The sequence below is a fragment of the Anopheles ziemanni genome, assembly GCF_943734765.1.
Source record: "Anopheles ziemanni chromosome X unlocalized genomic scaffold, idAnoZiCoDA_A2_x.2 X_unloc_48, whole genome shotgun sequence".
Classification (NCBI taxonomy): Eukaryota; Metazoa; Arthropoda; class Insecta; order Diptera; family Culicidae; genus Anopheles; species Anopheles ziemanni.
In genome coordinates this window covers 107,501-124,797 of record NW_026689816.1, presented here as the reverse complement: position 1 = coordinate 124,797, position 17,297 = coordinate 107,501, and positions in this window count along the sequence as shown.

Genomic DNA, 17,297 nt, shown 5'->3' with positions numbered 1-17,297 from the left:
AGCAAGGCAAACTTATATGAAGGCAAGGACCCTGATGGGTCATATGGTATTTTACGAAAAATCGGCTAAGTCCCAAAATGATGATGTCAGAACTACACTCAAATGTTACCACACCAAGCAAGGCAAACTTATATGAAGCAAAGGACCCTGATGGGTCATATGGTATTGATCGAAAAATCGGCTAAGTCCCAAAATGGGGATGTCAGAACTACACTCAAATGTTACCACACCAAGCAAGGCAAACTTATATGAAGGCAAGGACCCTGATAGGTCATATGGTATTTTACGAAAAATCGGCTAAGTCCCAAAATGGGGATGTCAGAACTACACTCATGTGTTACCACACCAAGCAAGGCAAACTTATATGAAGGCAAGGACCCTGATGGGTCATATGGTATTTTACGAAAAATCGGCTAAGTCCCAAAATGGGGATGTCAGAACTACACTAAAAAGTTACCACACCAAGCAAGGCAAACTTATATGAAGCAAAGGACCCTGATGGGTCATATGGTATTGATCGAAAAATCGGCTAAGTCCCAAAATGGGGATGTCAGAACTACACTCAAATGTTACCACACCAAGCAAGGCAAACTTATATGAAGCAAAGGACCCTGATGGGTCATATGGTATTTTACGAAAAATCGGCTAAGTCCCAAAATGGGGATGTCAGAACTACACTCAAATGTTACCACACCAAGCAAGGCAAACTTATATGAAGCAAAGGACCCTGATGGGTCATATGGTATTTTACGAAAAATCGGCTAAGTCCCAAAATGGGGATGTCAGAACTACACTCAAATGTTACCACACCAAGCAAGGCAAACTTATATGAAGCAAAGGACCCTGATGGGTCATATGGTATGGATCGAAAAATCGGCTAAGTCCCAAAATGGGGATGTCAGAACTACACTCAAATGTTACCACACCAAGCAAGGCAAACTTATATGAAGCAAAGGACCCTGATGGGTCATATGGTATTTTACGAAAAATCGGCTAAGTCCCAAAATGGGGATGTCAGAACTACACTCAAATGTTACCACACCAAGCAAGGCAAACTTATATGAAGGAAAGGACCCTGATGGGTCATATGGTATTTTACGAAAAATCGGCTAAGTCCCAAAATGGGGATGTCAGAACTACACTCAAATGTTACCACACCAAGCAAGGCAAACTTATATGAAGGAAAGGACCCTGATGGGTCATATGGTTTTTTACGAAAAATCGGCTAAGTCCCAAAATGGGGATGTCAGAACTACACTCAAATGTTACCACACCAAGCAAGGCAAACTTATATGAAGCAAAGGACCCTGATGGGTCATATGGTATGGATCGAAAAATCGGCTAAGTCCCAAAATGGGGATGTCAGAACTACACTCAAATGTTACCACACCAAGCAAGGCAAACTTATATGAAGCAAAGGACCCTGATGGGTCATATGGTATTTTACGAAAAATCGGCTAAGTCCCAAAATGGGGATGTCAGAACTACACTCAAATGTTACCACACCAAGCAAGGCAAACTTATATGAAGCAAAGGACCCTGATGGGTCATATGGTATTTTACGAAAAATCGGCTAAGTCCCAAAATGGGGATGTCAGAACTACACTCAAATGTTACCACACCAAGCAAGGCAAACTTATATGAAGGAAAGGACCCTGATGGGTCATATGGTATTTTACGAAAAATCGGCTAAGTCCCAAAATGGGGATGTCAGAACTACACTCAAATGTTACCACACCAAGCAAGGCAAACTTATATGAAGGAAAGGACCCTGATGGGTCATATGGTATTTTACGAAAAATCGGCTAAGTCCCAAAATGGTAATGTCAGAACTACACTCAAATGTTACCACATCAAGCAAGGCAAACTTCTATGAAGGAAAGGACCCTGATGGGTCATATGGTATTTTACGAAAAATCGGCTAAGTCCCAAAATGATGATGTCAGAACTACACTTAAAAGTTACCACACCAAGCAAGGCAAACTTATATGAAGCAAAGGACCCTGATGGGTCATATGGTATTGGTCGAAAAATCGGCTAAGTCCCAAAATGGGGATGTCAGAACTACACTCATGTGTTACCACACCAAGCAAGGCAAACTTATATGAAGGCAAGGACCCTGATGGGTCATATGGTATGGATCGAAAAATCGGCTAAGTCCCAAAATGGGGATGTCTGAACTACACTCAAATGTTACCACATCAAGCAAGGCAAACTTATATGAAGGAAAGGACCCTGATGGGTCATATGGTATTTTACGAAAAATCGGCTAAGTCCCAAAATGGGGATGTCAGAACTACACTCATGTGTTACCACACCAAGCAAGGCAAACTTATATGAAGGCAAGGACCCTGATGGGTCATATGGTATTTTACGAAAAATCGGCTAAGTCCCAAAATGGTGATGTCAGAACTACACTAAAATGTTACCACACCAAGCAAGGCAAACTTATATGAAGGCAAGGACCCTGATGGGTCATATGGTATGGATCGAAAAATCGGCTAAGTCCCAAAATGGGGATGTCTGAACTACACTCAAATGTTACCACATCAAGCAAGGCAAACTTATATGAAGGAAAGGACCCTGATGGGTCATATGGTATTTTACGAAAAATCGGCTAAGTCCCAAAATGGGGATGTCAGAACTACACTCATGTGTTACCACACCAAGCAAGGCAAACTTATATGAAGGCAAGGACCCTGATGGGTCATATGGTATTTTACGAAAAATCGGCTAAGTCCCAAAATGATGATGTCAGAACTACACTCAAATGTTACCACACCAAGCAAGGCAAACTTATATGAAGCAAAGGACCCTGATGGGTCATATGGTATTTTACGAAAAATCGGCTAAGTCCCAAAATGGGGATGTCAGAACTACACTAAAAAGTTACCACACCAAGCAAGGCAAACTTATATGAAGGAAAGGACCCTGATGGGTCATATGGTATTTTACGAAAAATCGGCTAAGTCCCAAAATGATGATGTCAGAACTACACTCAAATGTTACCATACCAAGCAAGGCAAACTTATATGAAGCAAAGGACCCTGATGGGTCATATGGTATTTTACGAAAAATCGGCTAAGTCCCAAAATGGGGATGTCAGAACTACACTAAAAAGTTACCACACCAAGCAAGGCAAACTTATATGAAGCAAAGGACCCATATGGGTCATATGGTATTTTACGAAAAATCGGCTAAGTCCCAAAATGATGATGTCAGAACTACACTCAAATGTTACCACACCAAGCAAGGCAAACTTATATGAAGGCAAGGACCCTGATGGGTCATATGGTATTTTACGAAAAATCGGCTAAGTCCCAAAATGGGGATGTCAGAACTACACTTAAAAGTTACCACACCAAGCAAGGCAAACTTATATGAAGCAAAGGACCCTGATGGGTCATATGGTATTGGTCGAAAAATCGGCTAAGTCCCAAAATGGGGATGTCAGAACTACACTCATGTGTTACCACACCAAGCAAGGCAAACTTATATGAAGGCAAGGACCCTGATGGGTCATATGGTATGGATCGAAAAATCGGCTAAGTCCCAAAATGGGGATGTCTGAACTACACTCAAATGTTACCACATCAAGCAAGGCAAACTTATATGAAGGAAAGGACCCTGATGGGTCATATGGTATTTTACGAAAAATCGGCTAAGTCCCAAAATGGGGATGTCAGAACTACACTCATGTGTTACCACACCAAGCAAGGCAAACTTATATGAAGGCAAGGACCCTGATGGGTCATATGGTATTTTACGAAAAATCGGCTAAGTCCCAAAATGGTGATGTCAGAACTACACTAAAATGTTACCACACCAAGCAAGGCAAACTTATATGAAGGCAAGGACCCTGATGGGTCATATGGTATGGATCGAAAAATCGGCTAAGTCCCAAAATGGGGATGTCTGAACTACACTCAAATGTTACCACATCAAGCAAGGCAAACTTATATGAAGGAAAGGACCCTGATGGGTCATATGGTATTTTACGAAAAATCGGCTAAGTCCCAAAATGGGGATGTCAGAACTACACTCATGTGTTACCACACCAAGCAAGGCAAACTTATATGAAGGCAAGGACCCTGATGGGTCATATGGTATTTTACGAAAAATCGGCTAAGTCCCAAAATGATGATGTCAGAACTACACTCAAATGTTACCACACCAAGCAAGGCAAACTTATATGAAGCAAAGGACCCTGATGGGTCATATGGTATTGATCGAAAAATCGGCTAAGTCCCAAAATGGGGATGTCAGAACTACACTCAAATGTTACCACACCAAGCAAGGCAAACTTATATGAAGGAAAGGACCCTGATGGGTCATATGGTATTTTACGAAAAATCGGCTAAGTCCCAAAATGGGGATGTCAGAACTACACTCATGTGTTACCACGCCAAGCAAGGCAAACTTATATGAAGGCAAGGACCCTGATGGGTCATATGGTATTTTACGCAAAATCGGCTAAGTCCCAAAATGGGGATGTCAGAACTACACTCAAATGTTACCACACCAAGCAAGGCAAACTTATATGAAGCAAAGGACCCTGATGGGTCATATGGTATTGATTGAAAAATCGGCTAAGTCCCAAAATGGGGATGTCAGAACTACACTCAAATGTTACCACACCAAGCAAGGCAAACTTATATGAAGCAAAGGACCCATATGGGTCATATGGTATTTTACGAAAAATCGGCTAAGTCCCAAAATGATGATGTCAGAACTACACTCAAATGTTACCATACCAAGCAAGGCAAACTTATATGAAGGAAAGGACCCATATGGGTCATATGGTATTTTACGAAAAATCGGCTAAGTCCCAAAATGATGATGTCAGAACTACACTCAAATGTTACCACACCAAGCAAGGCAAACTTATATGAAGCAAAGGACCCATATGGGTCATATGGTATTTTACGAAAAATCGGCTAAGTCCCAAAATGATGATGTCAGAACTACACTCAAATGTTACCATACCAAGCAAGGCAAACTTATATGAAGGAAAGGACCCATATGGGTCATATGGTATTTTACGAAAAATCGGCTAAGTCCCAAAATGAGGATGTCAGAACTACAATAAAAAGTTACCACACCAAGCAAGGCAAAGTACCTAGGTGAACCCTAGGAAGAAACACGGACCAAGTCAGATGGCCTAAGTCAATAGAACAAGTGACCTAGGCAAAGTTGTATGGCGCTGAGGACCCTGAAAAATCTGGTTAGTGTAGTTTAGACAGGGTAGGTTTTTGGGTCGGCCGAACCCCCTTATTTTGGGTTTTGGCCTCATCAAGAAGCTACACCTAGGCAAACTGCCTAGGGTGAAAGTGCGAAGACCAATCGAATAGTAAGACAAGTTTTGACCGATCGCCCTAGGCAAGCTTGTATGAAGAAAGGGACCCTAAGGGTCATATGGAAATACATGAAAAATCGGCTAAGTCCCAAAATTGGGATGTCAGAACTACACTTAAAAGTTACCACATCAAGCAAGGCAAACTACCTAGGTGAACCCTAGCAAGAAACACGGACCAAGTCAGATGGCCTAAGTCAAGAGTGCAAGTGACCTAGGCAAAGTTGTATGATGGTGAGGACCCTGAAAAATCTGGTTAGTGTAGTTTAGACAGGGGAGGTTTTTGGGTCGGCTGAACCTCCTTATTTTGGGTTTTGACCTCCTCAAGAAGCTACACCTAGGCAAACTGCCTAGGGTGAAAGTGCGAAGACCAATCGAATAGTAAGACAAGTTTTGACCGATCGCCCTAGGCAAGCTTGTATGAAGAAAGGGACCCTATGGGTCATATGGAAATACATGAAAAATCGGCTAAGTCCCAAAATTGGGATGTCTGAACTACACTAAAAAGTTACCACAGCAAGCAAGGCAAAGTACCTAGGTGAACCCTAGGAAGAAACACGGACCAAGTCAGATGGCCTAAGTCAAGAGTACAAGTGACCTAGGCAAAGTTGTATGGCGCTGAGGACCCTGAAAAATCGGGTTAGTGTAGTTCAGACAGGGGAGGTTTCTGGGTCGGCTGAACCTCCTTATTTCGGGTTTTGGCCTCCTCAAGAAGACAGACCTAGGCAAACTGCCTAGGGTGAAAGTGCGAAGACCAATCGAATAGTAAGACAAGTTTTGACCGATCGCCCTAGGCAAGCTTGTATGAAGAAAGGGACCCTATGGGTCATATGGAAATACATGAAAAATCGGCTAAGTCCCAAAATTGGGCTGTCTGAACTACACTAAAAAGTTACCACATCAAGCAAGGCAAAGTACCTAGGTGAACCCTAGGAAGAAACACGGACCAAGTCAGATGGCCTAAGTCAAGAGTACAAGTGACCTAGGCAAAGTTGTATGGCGCTGAGGACCCTGAAAAATCGGGTTAGTGTAGTTCAGACAGGGGAGGTTTCTGGGTCGGCTGAACCTCCTTATTTCGGGTTTTGGCCTCCTCAAGAAGACAGACCTAGGCAAACTGCCTAGGGTGAAAGTGCGAAGACCAATCGAATAGTAAGACAAGTTTTGACCGATCGCCCTAGGCAAGCTTGTATGAAGAAAGGGACCCTATGGGTCATATGGAAATACATGAAAAATCGGCTAAGTCCCAAAATTAGGATGTCTGAACTACACTAAAAAGTTACCACATCAAGCAAGGCAAAGTACCTAGGTGAACCCTAGGAAGAAACACGGACCAAGTCGGATGGCCTAAGTCAAGAGTACAAGTGACCTAGGCAAAGTTGTATGGCGCTGAGGACCCTGAAAAATCGGGTTAGTGTAGTTCAGACAGGGGAGGTTTCAGGGTCGGCCAGACCTCCTTATTTCGGGTTTTGGCCTCCTCAAGAAGACAGACCTAGGCGAATTGCCTAGGGTGAAACTGCGAAGACCAATCGAATAGTAAGACAAGTTTTGACCGATCGCCCTAGGCAAGCTTGTATGAAGAAAGGGACCCTATGGGTCATATGGAAATATACGAAAAATCGGCTAAGTCCCAAAATTGGGATGTCAGAACTACACTATAAAGTTACCACATTAGCAAGGCAGACTTGTATGAAGAACGGGACCCTGGTGAAAGTAGCAAATATCCCAAACCGAACATGAATATTATACACACAAGAGTACGAACATAAAGGAACACGGACCAAGCGTACCGAGAGAATCGGTACTATAGAGCCCTCGTGGTTCTACACAAAGACTTTATGTTCGGGGTTCACACCCCAAATCGAACGTGGAATTTACTTTCTGATGGTCATGCGGTCGTCCAAAGGGGTCTAGTATCCTGGGATGACAAGCATCACGGGCACAGCTCGTATCAAAACAGTCGAAGAGGCCCGCGAAAGCTTGCTTTCCATGGCTATGCGATGCACAAATTGAGTTTACTCACCGTAGTATAAAACGAACGAACCGAACCTATCCGAGTAGGGATAATGGGCGCAGTAACATACTTCTGTGACCCAGCGAGAGTTGAACGAGGTGACATGAACTGTCAGTGGCTTATATCAGAAGGGATACATACATGAGATTGCTTTCAAATCTACACTCGAAAACCTAACCAAGTAAAAGCGAACGTGGGGAGGATTCGAAACTGGTAACGAAATCTTAAGCTGGAAAGAGTCATCACTATGGATACATATTATGCGAAACCAATCAAGTGCTCAGTACTGATCCAAAACCTAAGAGCACTAGTGAACACCTTATTCTCACCCTAGTTCACATCCAAGTGATCGACCACGTGTGTGAAGCAAAGACCAATCGAATTCCTCAATGAACCGAACACTATGAACAAATGGCCAAAAACGTTATAACTATCCAAACATCCTACTATCTAGCGAAAGTCATCACGATGGAACCATACCATGATCTTTAACCTATAGCGCTCACCATATTCCTACCCAGAGTGCAAGTGAACAGATTGCCCACCCGTACCCAGTTCACAACCACGTGATCGACTAACATACCGAGGTTACCACAAGTCAAAGTTATACGTTTACAAGCGCAAGACCAATCGAAAACCCCGAAAGCAATCTCGACCCAAAATGTATTATCCGTGAGTGTAGTCGAGTCTCGTACTCGTCATCTGTAATCGTCGGATAGAATATCCAGTACACGGTTGTCTTTCCAAATGAAATCTACATACAGAACTCGCTCTTGGCAAATGGGTGGCATTGGCGCAATCAGGAGCGAGTTCCCGTCCGGGTGCCAAGTGATTGGCAAATGTCTGGGGGAAAGCAACCATATGTTGATTTGTCTGTTAGTGTACTGGGTGTTTGAGGTATGTAGTATCCACGCTTGGTTGGGTGTGTCAGAGGACCGTGAATGCGTTCGCAACCCCAATTGGGGTACATCGGGAATGATTTTGTGGAACCGATGTGCCCGGCACACACTAAGTTTTGTTGCAAGTTAATAGTGTGCCATGTCCGGGGGGGTTGTGATTAAACTCTGGTGAATTGCGTACTGTGGTGATTGGGGTATGAAAGCCCCGCAGTTGCAATGATCGGACGCGCCTAGCGTGTCCTTTAGTTGATGGTAGGGAAATGAAGGCCCTTGTCAGCTCACCTAAGTATTCATGGAAGTTTGGCATAAGGTCGCTGTGGTAGGGGTATGAAGGCCCCGTCAGCGCATGCACAATCGGGCGCACGAGCGCTTAGCGGAGTCGAATGCCGCTCAAGTGCCTGTCCGGTGCATCGGGTGTGTGTGTGATACGAGGGCAATGAGGTTCGCACGGGGGCTCGCCTCCCGTGTGCTACCGGACTTGACAACATATAGAACGTGGTGTTTGCTCCTCCGGGTGCAATGGGACAATGAACATTCGATCGCAAAGTCGGAATTCTGGTTGATCCTACCAGTAATATACGCTCGTCTCAAAGGTTAAGCCATGCATGTCTAAGTACAAACAGATTTAATGTGAAACCGCATAAGGCTCAGTATAACAGCTATAATTTACGAGATCATCAACCTAGTTACTTGGATAACTGTGGAAAATCTAGAGCTAATACATGCAACATGCCAGGACCCTCGCGGGAACTGGTGCACTTATTAGTCAAACCAATCGCGGGTTCTCCGTGTCATTGAGTTGAAGTCTGGATAATGATGCTGATCGTATGGTCTCGCACCGACGACAGATCTCGCAAATATCTGCCCTATCAACTATGGATGGTAGTATAGAGGACTACCATGGTTGCAACGGGTAACGGGGAATCAGGGTTCGATTCCGGAGAGGGAGCCTGAGAAATGGCTACCACATCCAAGGAAGGCAGCAGGCGCGTAAATTACCCAATCCCGGGACGGGGAGGTAGTGACGAGAAATAACAATATGAAACTCTTTAATGATGTTTCATAATTGGAATGAGTAGAGCATAAATCCTTCTACGAGGATCAAGTGGAGGGCAAGTCTGGTGCCAGCAGCCGCGGTAATTCCAGCTCCACTAGCGTATATTAAAATTGTTGCGGTTAAAACGTTCGAAGTTGATACTTGTCCAACACAGTCCGGCTCCGCCGACCCGGTCAACCCGTGGTCGGTGGGCCAAGTCGGAATCTGGTTGCGACTCAATGGTGTGGTAGGGCACCAAGTCTGTGTCATGGTGTGCCCTTCAACGGGTGCAAGTGTAACATAGAGCTCGACCGCTCACGTTTACCTTGAACAAATTAGAGTGCTTAAAGCAGGGTGCCCAAACGCCCTAGAATAATCTTGCATGGAATAATGGAATACGACCTTGGTCTAATCTTTCATTGGTTTGTACTCAGACCGGAGGTAATGATTAACAGAAGTAGTTGGGGACACTAGTATTACGGCGCGAGAGGTGAAATTCGTAGACCGTCGTAAGACTAACTAAAGCGAAGGCATTTGTCAAGGATGCTTTCTTTAATCAAGAACGAAAGTTAGAGGATCGAAGGCGATTAGATACCGCCCTAGTTCTAACCGTAAACGATGCCAACTAGCAATTGGGAGACGCTACAACCAGGTGCTCTCAGTAGCTTCCGGGAAACCAAAGTCAGGTTCCGGGGGAAGTATGGTTGCAAAGTTGAAACTTAAAGGAATTGACGGAAGGGCACCACAATGAAATGGAGCTGGGCTCGCAGTCATTGCGGGGTCATTCCGGTCAAACGGTGTGACGGCGTGAACGCCTGGAATACTGGCCTCCTCGTGGCGCCACTGGACCCCCTGGAGACAGGGGTGACGAACAGAGATCCGGGTGGGAGGGGTACCCGACCTCCCGTGCACTACCAGGGTGATGACCCCGTTGGGCCGGGGTTATGGTAGTGTGCCGCAGACGGAACGGGCCTTGTAAGGTGTCTTTTATCCTGGTTTAAGATACCTAGCCCTCTGGTCTGTTTAGCCTCTCCGAGTGAGGGAGGTTAGGATGGACCCTATGTCAGCGGACAGGACCGCGAAGACGTAGGGAGTGTTACGGAAGGGATTCACTCTCCTGGAAGTTTCACGAAAAGTCGCAAAGGTCGAAGTCCAGATGTGCTCTGTCGCCTCCCGGGGCGCAGGACTGAGACCGATGCGCAGGCCGCGAGTGGACGTTCGGACACGAAGGAGTTGGTGGTGCTTCTCCTGGGGTTGCTGGCGGGCGAGTAGGATGGACCCGCCAACCATCGAAAGTCATGACCAGCAGCAGAACGGACGACGCTCGTGGCACAGGCGGGCACATTAGTGCAGGCGCGAAAGCGCACAGTAGGAAGGTGACGGAAAGGTCAATGGGGCGACTTGCCATACGTCGATAAGGGATGCACCGGTGAGCGTTGGCACCAAGGTGGTACCTATGCGACAATTGGCTCGTCAAACCGGAAACCGGCCTGTCAAGGGCCTGGCACAAGACCAGCCAGGCCAAAGGAAGCACCAGCGGGTGCAGAACGAGTGAGGGCAGGACAGGCTATGGGGCGAATTGGGATTTGTCGGTAAGGGATCCATCGGTAAAGGGTCGCCGGTGATAACTATGCGATAATGACCAAGTCAATCCAGAAACCTGAACTGTCAAGGGCCTGGCACAACATTGGCCAGGCCAAGTGGACGAGGGCAAGTCCGACATAGACGCGACAAAGGATTGGTTGACGTAGGGCGCCGAGGATTCCCGACCAAGGCAACCAAGTCTTCCATGACTAAGTCAAGTCAGACGTTGGACGACCTCAGGGAGAAGGGAACAAGACCGGATACTTAAGGTTTGTGATGCTTTGGGGAGGGATGCACCGGGGGTAGCAGCTCACCCGCCAATCGCGGTACCGAACCATCGCTGAACAACCTCTAGGACACCGGTCGAGTTCAGGGCCTTGTACTTTCCAAACAGGCCACAGGGGACGGCACGTAGACTGAGCAGGAGCTTGGTTTTGCGGGCCAGCATGAGTAACATCAAGAAGTGTCAGATATCGGAGACCCAGCACGTAGACGAGGCAGGAGCCTAGTTTTGCGGGCTGACGCATCCGCATGATATTTGAACCTTAGTGCAAGTCCCATTTACGGGATTTTAGGAGGTAGTGGTGTCATGTAAGTCAGCTGTCGGATCGATCTTCTGAGCCGCTTAAGTTGCATTGCGCCGAGTCCGTCTCCTTAGGCTTGGGAAATAGCCCCTGGTAGTCAGGGTAGTACCTGTTAGACCTTTGGCGACACGCGCTTTCACCCTTCAGGAGTAAGTTGCGTGCCACAGTGTCCGTAAAGTGTGATTTTATCCTAGGGACAGATGCCTCTTCCGTCATCGCTTCTACCGTGTAGGTGCACAGCGTGACGGAAGGTTAAAGGCTCAGAGGAGGGAGTAATGTTGGTCATGGTCCCTCGGGGCCAAGGCCAATGTGAACCCTCGTCCAAAAAAAAAAAAATGAAATGGAGCTTGCGGTTCAATTTGACTCAACACGGGAAAACTTACCAGGTCCGAACTTATGGAGGTGAGACAGATTAATAGCTCTTTCTCAAATTTAAGGGTAGTGGTGCATGGCCGTTCTTAGTTCGTGGATTGATTTGTCTGGTTAATTCCGATAACGAACGTGACTCACATATGCTAACTAGAACGCAGTCAGCGTTAATGCGTCGATGCCGATTGGAACGGGTTAGGACCTTTCGGTGGAGTATGACCTGACACCTTCGCTGTTCGTGTGCGCAAGTGCACTTACGGTACGCTGCTTAGCAGGACAATTTGTGTTTAGCAAAATGAGATCGAGCGATAACAGGTCCGTGATGCCCTTAGATGTTCTGGGCTACACGCGTGCTACAATGTGGGTAGCAGCGTGTCTCCTATTCCGAGAGGAACGGGAAATCACTCAAATACTCACTTAGTAGGGATTATGGATTGCAATGGTCCATATGAACTCGGAACTTCTAGTAAGTGCTGGTCATCAGCCAGCGTTGAATACGTCCCTGCCCTTTGTACACACCGCCCGTCGCTACTACCGATGGATTATTTAGTGAGGTCTTTGGAGATGATCGTTCGCTGGATCCTCGTGAACCGCGTCTGCTTTATCGAAGTTGACCGAACTTGATGATTTAGAGGAAGTAAAAGTCGTAACAAGGTTTCCGTAGGTGAACCTGCGGAAGGATCATTAGTGGCCAAGTGATCCTTCCAGAAGTCCGAACCTGCGGGTTGAGACTTCGGCACAAGTTGCCATATGATAATTGACGAAACACTATAGAAGTCCGAACCTGCGGGTTGAGACTTCGGCACAAGTTGCCATATGATAATTGACGAAACACTATAGAAGTCCGAACCTGCGGGTTGAGACTTAGGCACACGTTGCCTTATACATGACTTCGAACAAATACACAAGTCCGAACCTGCGGGTTGAGACTTAGGCACAAGTTGCCTTATACATGACTTCGAACAAATACACAAGTCCGAACCTGCGGGTTGAGACTTAGGCACAAGTTGCCTTATACATACATTGGCCAAATAAACAGAAGTCCGAACCTGCGGGTTGAGACTTAATGCGATCTAGATACCAAGTTGACATCCAATACCTGTTGAGCAAAACCAAAGATTCCCTGTTCTCGAATGAATACACTATATAACAGGGAATCATGAAGAAATCAAGCAAGCGTGAAACAAAGTCATCACTTGGGCATGCTCGATAGCCAACCACATGACATTAACCTAAGAGAGCATGCAAACCACATGATACCTATAAACGATTAACCCGCCCTAGTTCAATCGTTCACCAAGTGATGACTTCAGTATGGCTAAGAGAAAAACTTTTGAATGGGAAAAACTCTAAGTCCGAACCTCCGGGTTGAGACTTCCGCGTCGGAGGTGGGCGCACCTCCTATCCGAAAGATGGTGAATCAGGGGTGTTCGATCAGCAATGGTCGGATGCCCCGTCGTAGTCCAACTATGACAATCAAAGTCAAGACCTCCGGGTTGAGACTTTCCGCGTCCGGAGGTACGCGTACCGCCTACCCGAAAGATGGTGTGCTTCTGGGGTATTCGATGAGTCGGATACCCCGTCGTAGTCCAACTATGACAATACAAAGTCAAGACCTCCGGGTTGAGACTTCCGCGTCGGAGGTGCGCGCACCGCCTACCCGAAAGATGATGAATCAGGGGTGTTCGATCAGCAATGGTCGGATGCCCCGTCGTAGTCCAACTATGACAATCAAAGTCAAGACCTCCGGGTTGAGACTTTCCGCGAGTACAAGCATAAAGGAACACGGACCAAGCCGTACCGAGAGAATCGGTACTAGAGCCCTTGTGGTTCTACATTGAGAGAGCCCTCGTGGTTCTCATTAGGGGCTTTATGCAAGTCGTACTCAATACTGTGGTGTGAAGTATAAAGTAGTCCTCGCCTGGTCCACGCTGCTTCGGCGGTCCTGGGTAAGATAGTTCATTCTAGCTTGCCCTATAGTGGAATGAGGACACTTAATGCTTCGTCTTTTAGCGGCGGCTAGACTCCTCCTCACGGGGAACGAGTTGACGCACACAGCGGCGGCTTACGCACTATGGCAATCATGGATGCCTGAAGATTCCGTGAAGTTCTCCCCTGGTCCACGCTGCCTCGGCAGTCCTGGGTAAAATGGAATATTTCCAGCTTGCCCTATAGTGGAAGAGGACTATCCAACAATACAAAGTCAAGACCTCCGGGTTGAGACTTTCCGCGTCGGTGGTGTCGCGCACCGCCTATCCGAAAGATGGTGTAACAGGGGTGTTCGATCAGCAATGGTCGGATGCCCCGTCATAGTCCAACTATGACAACCAAAGTCAAGACCTCCGGGTTGAGACTTTCCGCGTCCGGAGGTACGCGTACCGCCTACCCGAAAGATGGTGTGCTTCTGGGGTATTCGATGAGTCGGATACCCCGTCGTAGTCCAACTATGACAATACAAAGTCAAGACCTCCGGGTTGAGACTTCCGCGTCGGAGGTGCGCGCACCGCCTACCCGAAAGATGATGAATCAGGGGTGTTCGATCAGCAATGGTCGGATGCCCCGTCGTAGTCCAACTATGACAATCAAAGTCAAGACCTCCGGGTTGAGACTTCCGCGTCCGGAGGTACGCGTACCGCCTACCCGAAAGATGGTGAATCAGGGGTGTTCGATCAGCAATGGTCGGATGCCCCGTCGTAGTCCAACTATGACAATCAAAGTCAAGACCTCCGGGTTGAGACTTTCTAAGAGTACAAGCATAAAGGAACACGGACCAAGCCGTACCGAGAGAATCGGTACTAGAGCCCTCGTGGTTCTACATTGAGAGAGCCCTCGTGGTTCTCATTAGGGGCTTTATGCAAGTCGTACTCAATACTGTGGTGTGAAGTATAAAGTATAGAGTCCTCCACTGGTCCACGCTGCTCCGGCGGTCCTGGGTAAGATAGTTCATTCTAGCTTGCCCTATGTGGAAGAGGACTCAATACCCTACCTGTTGAGCTTGAAACAAAGTCATCACTTGGGCATGCTCATATTGCCATACACAATTACATTATATTCGAATGAGCATGCAAGCGACCCTATATAGACCGAACCAAAACGATAGATACCGCCGTAGTTCACCCCCACCAAGTGATGACTTCAGTATGGCTAGTGTGTGAAGTATAAAGTATAGTCCTCCCCTGGTCCACACTGCTTCGGCGGTCCTGGGTAAGATAGTTAGTTCTAGCTTGCCCTATGTGGAAGAGGACACAATACTTAATACTTAGAGTACAAGCATAAAGGAACACGGACCAAGCCGTACCGAGAGAATCGGTACTAGAGCCCTCGCGGTTCTACATTGTGAGCCCTCGTGGTTCAAACTAGATACTTTATGCAAGGCGTACTCAAAACTGTGGTGTGAAGTATAAAGTATAGTCCTCATCTGGTCCACGCTGCTTCGGCGGTCCTGGGTAAGATAGTTAATTCTAGCTTGCCCTATGTGGAAGAGGACACAATACTTAATACTGTGGTGTAATGGACAAGGTATAGTCCTCCACTGGTCCACGCTGCTCCGGCGGTCCTGGGTAAGATAGTTCATTCTAGCTTGCCCTATGTGGAAGAGGACTCAATACCCTACCTGTTGAGCTTGAAACAAAGTCATCACTTGGGCATGCTCATATTGCCATACAATATTCCATTATCTACTAATGAGCATGCAGCTATATGATTATAACCTGTAAACGATTACCCCGCCGTAGTTCAGCGCTTCAACCAAGTGATGACTTCAGTATGGCTAGTGTGTGAAGTATAAAGTATAGTCCTCCCCTGGTCCACACTGCTTCGGCGGTCCTGGGTAAGATAGTTAGTTCTAGCTTGCCCTATGTGGAAGAGGACACCATACTTAATACTGTGGTGTAATGAACAAAGTATAGTCCTCCACTGGTCCACGCTGCTTCGGCGGTCCTGGGTAAGATAGTTAGTTCTAGCTTGCCCTATGTGGAAGAGGGCATACAAGACAAAGTATAGTTCTCCCCTGGTCCACGCTGCTTCGGCGGTCCTGGGTAAGATAGTTAATTCTAGCTTGCCCTATGTGGAAGAGTGCATACATGAACCAAGAACGAAGGTTATGATCGAGGAATGATTCGACAACTAACCGATGGTATGAAATGTGAAGAATTCAAGCAAGCACACAATCAAGTCATCACTTGGGCATGCTCGATAGCCAACCTCATGACATTAACCTAGTAGAGCATGCGAAAACCAATATATATGTAAACGATGCCCCTCCCTAGTTCAGCGCTTCAACCAAGTGATGACTTCAGAATGGCTAAATCAAATCGGTTCAAAACATACCATCGGTACCCTATTGAAACACACAAGTCGATATCAAACCTCATGATTGTGTAGTCCTCCACTGGTCCACGCCGCTTCGGCGGTCCTGGGTAAGATAGTTCATTCTAGCTTGCCCTATGTGGAAGAGGGCACATTACTCAATACTGTGGTGTTATGAACAAAGTATAGTCCTCCACTGGTCCACGCTGCTCCGGCGGTCCTGGGTAAGATAGTTCATTCTAGCTTGCCCTATGTGGAAGAGGGCATACAAGACAAAGTATAGTTCTCCCCTGGTCCACGCTGCTCCGGCGGTCCTGGGTAAGATAGTTAATTCTAGCTTGCCCTATGTGGAAGAGAGCATACATGAAACAAGAACGAAGGTTATGATCGAGGAATGATTCGACAACTAACCGATGGTATGAAATGTGAAGAATTCAAGCAAGCACACAATCAAGTCATCACTTGGGCATGCTCGATAGCCAACCCTATGACATTAACCTAGTAGAGCATGCGAAAACCAATATATACAAGTAATGTAAACGATGCCTCCCTAGTTCAGCGCTTCAACCAAGTGATGACTTCAGAATGGCTAAATCAAATCGGTTCAAAACATACCATCGGTACCCTATTGAAACACACAAGTCGATATCAAACCTCATGATTGTGTAGTCCTCCACTGGTCCACGCCGCTTCGGCCGTCCTGGGTAAAATGGAACATTCCAGCTTGCCCTATGTGGAAGAGGGCACATTACTCAATACTGTGGTGTGAAGTATAAAGTTCAGTTCTCCCCTGGTCCACGCTGCTTCGGCGGTCCTGGGTAAGATAGTTCATTCTAGCTTGCCCTATGTGGAAGAGGACACTTCATACTTCGTCTCTAAGCGGCGGCTTGACTCCTCCCTACGGGGAACGGGTTTACGCGCACAGCGGCGGCTTACGCACTATGGCAGTCATGGATGCCTTACGTTTCTATGAAAAGTGTGTTCCTCCCCTGGTCCACGCTGCTTCGGCAGTCCTGGGTAAGATAGTTAGTTCTAGCTTGCCCTATGTGGAAGAGGACACGTAGACTTACTGTGGTGTGAAGTATAAAGTTCAGTTCTCCCCTGGTCCACGCCGCTTCGGCCGTCCTGGGTAAAATGGATTCATCCAGCTTGC